Source organism: Lutra lutra, chromosome 12 (genome assembly GCF_902655055.1).
Source record: "Lutra lutra chromosome 12, mLutLut1.2, whole genome shotgun sequence".
Taxonomy (NCBI): Eukaryota; Metazoa; Chordata; class Mammalia; order Carnivora; family Mustelidae; genus Lutra; species Lutra lutra.
In genome coordinates, this window is record NC_062289.1 from 65,953,601 (window position 1) to 65,962,646 (window position 9,046).

Consider the following 9,046-nt stretch of genomic DNA (forward strand, 5'->3'; position numbering starts at 1 on the left):
TGGGGCTCCCAGGACTCTGGGATCGTGACCTGAGCCGAAGGCAGAGACTTTAACCCACTGAGCCACCCAGGTGCCCCTGTCATTTGTATTTTTAACAGGGGCATCTTAAATCTGGCCAACTAGATTAAGCAACATCAATAACCTCTGAACAGTTTTTGCTCTATAAAGAGGTACAATGGTCAGGTTCAGGCATATGGGTAACTAGGTTTAAAGTTTGACAAGTTTTAAGTATTATTTCTGGCATATCCATAAGTGCAGCTCAGTACTTAGTAAGTTGGCCTCCATCATCCATTGCCACTTCCAGTCGGCGCATGGGAGAAGAATTAGGCACAAACAAGTCAGCTGCAAGAGAAAGGGAGCAGGGGACAATAGTCGAAAAGACTGCTGCCCCAAGCAACTCCTCAGTCTCACTTTTATTATATAGAAACAATAACCAACAGAAGAGCCGATGAAGGTCAAACATTAGTCATATGTCTTGTAGACAAACAAGGAGGGCAAAGTTTATAGTTAAACAAGCACATTCAAAGGACTCATCTAACAAGCAACAGGTGCTTTTGGGAGGAGAGAGGGGAAATAACAGAAAAGGGAAGCAGGTGGCGTTCTGCCCTGAGCAAGCTGGGCATCCCCAGTTGCTCAGCTTCAAGGCCTTATATTGTCCTCTCCCCCAAAGGCCTGTTGCCAGTATGTGTTTTTCTTAAAGCTATATCTAAATGTGCTTGGTAACTAGTAAAATCTTCCAGGGGTTCTATTTTAAGTAATACATTGTTCTGAGGGGCAGTTGCAATCCATTAGTTGCCTTTGGTTTCTGAGACAAATCTGGATCTGATGTGACATGATTATAGTCAGGGACTGTCCCATAGTGAGCTTTGAGGCTCCTTTTATGAGGAGGGCTGTTCTATGCTTAGCTAACGCATTTGTTTGCAACTATACCTCAATAGAGGTGGCTTCTAGGATAAATATGACCAAGGGATGAAACCATTAAGAAGCCCTTTGAGTGGTCCAGCCTTAACAATATCCTAATTACAAAGGATCACTGGCAAGTGGGAGAAAACTTGTCAAGAGATAAGGGGAGTCCCACATGCATCATCCAATCCAATCATATAGAAAGTGGGGTCATCTATTATCTACACAAGTCCATAGTTAATCCTATGGAGTGGGGTATGCTGGCTTTTAGGCAGTTATCCTAGCCCCACAGAATTGGTCAACATGATAGTAGAGTTATACAATTGTTGGGGAATCAATCCCATTTTTCAGCTGTTTAATAATCATGTGCCATGGGGTTCTGTTATCCCCACAGAACAATCAGCAGAAGATTGTCTATATATGAGTTACTATGGTAATTTCTCTTAAGTTTACCTCTAGTTGTCTAGCTTAGGTAAACAACAAACATTTAAAGACAACCAAATCTAGAACATCCACAAAGTTGTGTTATTAAAACATGTTTCTCTCTAAAATAACCCTCATTTCCAAAGATAGCCAAATTAGGACTAATCTATCTGGAAAAAAAAGTCCAGCTTAAACAGATTTGGCCTAATTGTTTCCATAAGCTCTGCAAGAACAGTGAGTGATCATACAGATCTTTTATAATCTGCTTTGCTGGAACTTCTTATAAGGAATCTCTAGGTTGAACTTTTAGTAGCCTCTACAGGCCAGAAGCCAAGCCAAGTCCTTGCCATCAGACATGCCTGCAATACCTGTGGATTTGGGCAAATTCCTTTTCCTGAGGTCCCCAAAGTATCCTGAGGTTCCTGCACCTGCCAGGAAGTGACATTCTTTACTCACCTGGTGAGGCTGCTGGGAACTCTGTAAGCGAGGTATCAGGCCAACAGTTCCAAGGGGCTTTATGGCTCCAGGTTTTCTGAAGTCAGCCTTAGTTCCTTAAAGTTGTCTGTCATATCTGAGTCTACATGTCTTTCTCAAATATGACATGCCAGTCAAAGCCTTGGTAAAATAACCAGTGTTTCCAATGGTGTCCTGTTAGGAGGAGAACAGATTCTTACTGCACTTATGCAAATGACTGATTGCTAATGGTAGAATACTTACTGAGACCCTTTGAGTTTTAGAGGGTTCAGATAGAGAGAAAAGTTGAATGCTTTGATTGGTTTACAAGTCAAGTGAGTATTTTTACATTTCTGTAAGTCACTGATGACCTAAGTACAATTTTTCTTAGTCTGTTAGAGTAAACATTAGAAAATGAGCAATGTCTAAAATAAGAGACATAACACTATAATCTTACAGTTTGGTTAGTCCTATGTTACTAATTCTGGTTTAGTTTGAATGCAGCTTTAGTTAGTTCTGGAAATTCTTACCCATTTCAGTTCTGATCTTAAAGATACTGAATACCTGTGTTGTCCTCAAAGTCCTTTTTATGAATTTCCTTTAAGATAAAACTCATTTTACAAGAGACTTAGAACAATTATAAATGACAAAAAGACTCAGAAATGGACATTGTTAATGATCTGATTTGAGTTCACTATGATACTGTAGAAAAGGAAACTCAAGTTATCCTGGGATCCATTGACACATTAACACTTCAATAATTACAATATCAAATGATGATCTATCAAAACATTAAAACTTGGGGTGCCTGGGTGGCTCAGTGGGTTAAAGCCTCTGCCTTCGGCTCGGGTCATGATCCCAGGGTCCTGGGATCGAGCCCCGCATCGGGCTCTCTGCTCAGCAGGGAGCCTGCTTCCCTTCCCGTCTCTCTGCCTGCCTCTCTGCCTACTTGTGATCTCTGTCTGTCAAATAAATAAATAAAATATTAAAAACAAAAAACCAAAAGCACCATTAAAACTTTAGGAAATGCATAGAATCCCTAGAATAGTTATAGCCTTTACCCAAATGTAACCCAAGGTTTATCTTTTTTTTTTTTAGCAGAACTTCCTGAGTAACTTAGCATACCAAGAAAAAGCATAATGAGTTAAAGAGATTTCATTTACAATTTAAATCTTGTCAACATTTGCTAAAATCTTATAAAGGTTTTTTAAAAAGATTTTATTTATTTATTTGACAGAGAGAGATCACAAGTAGTCAGAGAGGCAGGCAGAGAGAAGGGTAAGCAGGCTCCATGCTGAGCAGGGAGCCTGATGTGGGGCTTGAACCCAGGACCCCCCATCATGACCTGAGCCGAAGGCAGAGGCTTAACCCACTGAGCCACCCAGGTGCCCCAAATCTTACAAAGTTTTAAAGCACATGCCTAAATATAATTAGGGATGTTAAAGACCTGATATAGGCAAAATGTGGAAAATGGTTTTTCTGGACAGGCAAAGAGGAAACTGTACATTTTCTTGCTGACAGATGATTAATTTAAGAAAACTGTCTTTTTGAACAGAGAGAATTTCAATCTTATACCAAGCCACTTTAAAACCCATTTGTTTTAATCTTAGTCTGTCCTGACCACACCAAAGATTCCTTTTCTGAAGATTTTCCTTCACAAACCATCTAACTTTCCTTTGCATTCAGATTGTGTCCCAAGCCATTTCTTTCCAAACAACCATCTCATTTAGTAGGACAAAATTACCTTTTATCTTTAACAAAATGTGTTCCCATTCCTTATCTTTCTTACGTATCTACTTTTCCACATAGAGTTGTTTCCCTTATTTCCATTAGTCTTAGTTACAGTTAGAATTTTGTATTCTTAGAATACCTTGGTCTCTAGTCAGTTAAGTATTTGTGGAGGCCAAGAAAAACAAGGCTGCACCCACCTCGAGTCCAGCCCTGACGTAAGTACAGCCATCTTGACAAAGCAAGAGCTGGCACCTTGCACCCCCTCTGCACCCAATCCCCTCAGTAATACGTGTGACATTCCTCAGGTACCCCTTGCTGCCCTAAAAGAAAAACAAATAGTTAACTTGCTGAAATCACAATCCTGCAAGACAGGAGTCTCCTTCAGTTTACAAATGTCCCAGTGCTAAATCTCACTAACAAGGACGCTTGATAGGAGGAATGTGACATTCCACCAGGAAACTCCCAACTGTCTTCATGTCAGTGCCTCATTAAAAGGAAATACGGCCTTGGCTTGATAATAACCAGGCCTCCAATATCCTGACAGTCTTCTTTACCCTGATAGCCCTTCTGAACATCCCCTTTGTCCTCACCCACCGCTGAGTCCACCCGTACTCTGCCTTTAAAAACTCTGACTGGGGGCGCCTGGGTGGCTCAGTGGGTTAAAGCCTCTGCCTTCGGCTCAGGTCATGATCCCAGGGTCCTGGGATCGAGCCCCGCATCGAGCCCCGCATCGGGCTCTCTGCTCAGCAGGGAGCCTGCTCCCTCCTCTCTCTCTCTCTCTCTGCTTGCCTCTCTGCCTACTTGTGATCTCTGTCTGTCAAATAAATAAATAAAATCTTTTTTAAAAAAATAAATAAATAAAAATAAAAAAAATAAAAACTCTGACTGTAGTCTGGTTCGGGGTCCAAGTCCCTACTCCGCTGTGTCGGAAATACTTGGGCCCAAGCTTAAGCTTGCTGAATAAACCCTCATGTGTTTACATTGGTGTTGGCTCCTTGGTGGTCTCTCAGATGCAAAAACTCGGGCATAACATATTAATCAATTGGAAATTGTTACAACAGAATTCTTTAGATGGCAAATTTGTGAATCAGTTAAGCACAAAACATGTTTACCAACAGATTTAAATACTCTTAGCTTCTTTGCAGTTAGTCAAAAGTACAAACCTATGTCCAGTGATCAGTGACTAAGCATTTAATCCTATTTGAAAGACCTAGATGTCCAATGAATCTAACTCATCATCCAAACTAAACTTTAAACTTTCAGGTTACCAAAGACTTTGAAAGCTATCTCAATAATTACCCATGAAAACTTTGAGACAGATAATGAACCACCAGTTTAGTCATCTTTTTGGGAACAACCCAACAGAGTTAACACGAGGTTATTTGACCTTCAGTAAACCTTGATAGAATAAAAGCTTCACATTTACTGCTCTAACTTCAAAGACATGTCTATCTTAATTAAACCAACAAACTCAACTTAGTTCAAATACTGATTTATGTTCCACCTGGGCCCACCCCATTTTTAGTATTTACCTGAGACACAGGCAGGGAAATCTGGAGTGGGGGGTCTTGGGTCCAAGGGCTGCTCTTCTTGCTCCTTGACAGTGAAGAGAGAAGGAGCCACGGTGCATGGTCTAGAGGCCAGTCATGCAGGCCACAGCCACACTGGTGCAGAGAAAGGAGAAGGGGTAGACGAAAGAAATGAAGTGCTGCCAGAAGGCAGAGAAAGGAATTCCCGGTTTTAGAGCTTATCAGCTCCAACAGAGGAGCAGACGCCATGTTTTCCCGCCAACGAGGGAGGAGGGGTCAGGCCATCCAAGTCGGGCCAGAGAAAACAGGTATTTGCCCGAAACAAAGGGAGTTTTGGCAGCTGCTTGGGAATATTCCTTAAAGTCTCCGTCTCGAGTTAGACTAACCCCAGTTGGCTCCAGTTATAGCCATTAATGCGGGAAATTGATTAAGTTCTAGAATATAGGTGAGGTTTTGGTGGGGTGAGGTCTGGAGCCGATGACCAAGAAAGAATTCTTGAGACATCTTTGGTGCAAAATGGTGGTTTATTAAAGCACGGGGACAGGACCCGTGGGCAGGAAGAGATGCTTCCCTGGGGATGTGAGGAGTGGTCTATTATATACTTGTAAGTTGGGAGGGGGTTAGGGATGGCCCAAGTCTCTAAGGAATTTTGGAAGCAAGATTTCTAGGACCTTGAGGGGCTAACTATTGTTTGGGGAAAATGTTATTTATTACCAGTAATAAAACCTTCTCGTGAGCCCCTTTAGATGTCTATCAGTGGGCCATATGCTTGGGAATGTTTGTCAACACTATCCTGGAGGTTTAGAGATAAAGTTTCCAAAGGAATTGTTAAAGTAGACTTATAGGATTCTGGTTGAGGGTAGGGGTCAGGCAGGCTAGGATTGCCCTTTGCCCTTACCAAAGCCTTAAGTTAAGGTGGGGGTAGTTGAGTCCCTAGAGGAATGTCACTCTGCCTGTTTTAAGGGCTTGTCAGAGGGTAAGGAAATTTAATAATTTTTCTTCTGCCTCTGTTTCCCACATCAAAGTGAGTGAGGGAGAAACCCCCACATCTATTAGCAGGAACAGAGAGAAAGTCAGAGTCCCCTTTGCTAGGGATGGCCTGTGCATCCTCCAGCAACCTGGGTTTACCAGGAGATGGCTTACTTAGATAATTATCATCCAATGTGTCAGGAGGGAGTTTAGTGGCTGACTCATTTGGGTGAACACATTCTGCAAAAGTCCCCTAGGTCAGGGTCCTGGTGCAGAGCAATGAGAGAGAGAGCGCGGAATCCTAACCACTAGACCACCAGGGAGCGTCCTGGTACAGAGCAATGAAAGCCTAGGATACCTTCATTGCTCAAACCCTAGGTCCATTTGCCCTGTTTCCTGCGGAGGAGATCTAACTGACAGAGCCCACTGAGACCATGCAGTGTTACAGGAGCTCAGTCCTTTCCTAAGTTTTGCAATCCAAATTATTTCCAGTGGGTTAAAAGGCACCCTAAGGCAGAGTCCTTGGGAACTGAAGAAGCCTACTGAGGCCATGCTCCCAGGAAAGTAAAGAAGATCCATTACCAAATCCCCCCTGACTCCTGGGTGGTGTCCCATGCAGGATTATGTCAGAGGTTCCTGTGTGTTAAAAGTGACTGGAGGCGTCCCTCAACAGGACATCACTATTGATCACGATCCTGCCTTTCCCAGGAAGGCATTCCTGCCATAAAAGGCCCCGGAGGGGTGACGGCACCCCTATCCTTCCCCATCGCATCCTAGGCTGCTGATGGGTGCCTGGCGAATGGACCAAAATACTGTGCCATGCCATGCCATTGTCTGTCCTGAAGACTGCCTACTGTTTTGCCATTTTAACCCATGGAAAATACAAGTTTTACAAGGATAAATTACCAAATTTCATAGCTTTAAGTAGTTAGTAAGGAACACTGACAAGAAACAGTAAGACTGAAATCCATCATGGTCTATGCAATATTTCCAACACATGTGGTCCTCACAACCAAATTCCCTGAGAAATCATCCCGGTTGCATTTTAATTCAATCGGGTACTGGTTTTGGCCGGCTCCCAGTGGAGGTTCCGTGGCCAGAAGTGGCTAGACCTGGGATGTGGAGGGGATCACATTAGATCCATCAGGAGGAAACCTCACACAGGAGTCTTAAGATTAGCAGCCATCCTGGTGACTTAGGTGGCTGTCCTGTACACAAGACTGACAACTTTCTGTAAGAACAGGAAGAGAGGGCATCAAGTTTCTGGGTCTTATTACCATTCTGGCCAAGGTACTAACTTCCAGCCAAAAGGCAGACATTCTCCTCACTGTAGAGTAACCATGGGCTAGGGGATTACAGCCTGAGCAATCGACATGCAAGTGTTCCATTAAGACCACACTCCCAGAAAAACCCCCGAAAGGAGACTAAAGGAAGAGGAGAGAAAGTACTCACTAATTTTGCACGGAAGCTCAGAGTCCAGATGTTAAAGACTCACAGCCCCATGTTTGGGCGCCAACTGATGAAGTTCTAGAACATACGTGAGGTTCGGGGTGGGGGGGTGAGGTCTGGAGCCGATGACCAAGAAAGAATTCTTGAGACACCTTTGGTGCAAAATGGTGGTTTATTAACGCAGGAGACAGGGCCCATGGGCAGAAAGAGCTGCTGCCCCAGGGCTCTGAGGGGTGGCGGGTTATGTACCATGGGGGTGGGAGAAGTAAGGAAAAGGGAGGTTTCAACAGAACTTTCAATGCTAAAGAGGACCTACAAGATACTGGATACCAGAGGCCTGGCCATTGCCAAGGTCGTTCTGCCCTTTTCAGCAAGCTATTAAGAATAGTTGGAGGGGCACCTGCATGGCTCAGTGGGTTAAAGCCTCTGCCTTCGGCTCAGGTCATGATCTCAGGGTCCTGGGATAGAGCCCCACATTGGGCTCTCTGCTCAGCCGGGAGCCAGCTTCCCTTCCTCTCTCTCTGCCTGCCTCTCTGCCTACTTGTGATCTCTGTCAAATAAATAAAATCTTAAAAAAAAAAAAAAAAAAAAAGAATAGTTGGGAGATTCCTAAAGAGTGTCACATATGTCCCACCCAGGAGTTGCTGGGTTTCAGCTCTTGCTTTGGCCTTGGCCAGCCTTCTGTTCCCTCATCTCTGGGATGGAGCCTCAAGTCAGGCCCCCTGCTCAGTGGGAAGTCTGGTTTTCTCTCTCCCCTCTCTGCTCTCTTCTCTCTGGCTCACACTTTCTCTTCTCTCTGGCTCACACTTTCTCTCTCAAATGAATAAATTAGAAATCTTAAAAGAAAAAAAGGAAATTTCTGTGTATTAAGTCATATAGTCTGTTGTACTTCGTTACACTGGCCCCAGGAATCTAATACATTGTGTTTCCTAAATTTGAGAATTCACGTCTTTCATTAATTCGCCAAATTCTCAGCCTCCATATCTTTAGTATTACCTCTCCTCTTTCCTCCTCCTCTCTCTTTCTGGAACTTCAGTTGGGCATATGTTAGACCTCATTCTATGATCCTGTCTTTTAACTTCTCTTTCATAATTTTAATATTTTTCTCTCTGTGTGCTACTTCCTGAGTGATTTCTCAAATCTTTTACTTCCTTAATTCTCTCTTCAGCTATTTTTATGTTCACTTACCATGTTTTTTTTTTTTTTTCTTTTTTAATTTCTGGAAGTCTTCATTTAAAACAAAGATTTATTTTTTAATTTTAATTTCATTTTATTTTACTTATTTTTAAAAAATATTTATTTATGGGGCGCCTGGGTGGCTCAGTGGGTTAAAGCCTCTGCCTTCGGCTCTGGTCATGATCCCAGGGTCCTGGGATCGAGCCCCACATCGGGCTCTCTGCTCGGCAGGGAGCCTGCTTCCCACACCCCCGCCTGCCTCTCTGCCTACTTGTGATTTCTGTCTGTCAAATAAATAAATAAAATCTTTATTTTATTTATTTATTTGACAGACAGAAATCACAAGTAGGCAGAGAGGCAGGCGGAGAGAGAGGAGGAAGCAGGCTCCCTGCCGAGCAGAGAGCCCGATTCGG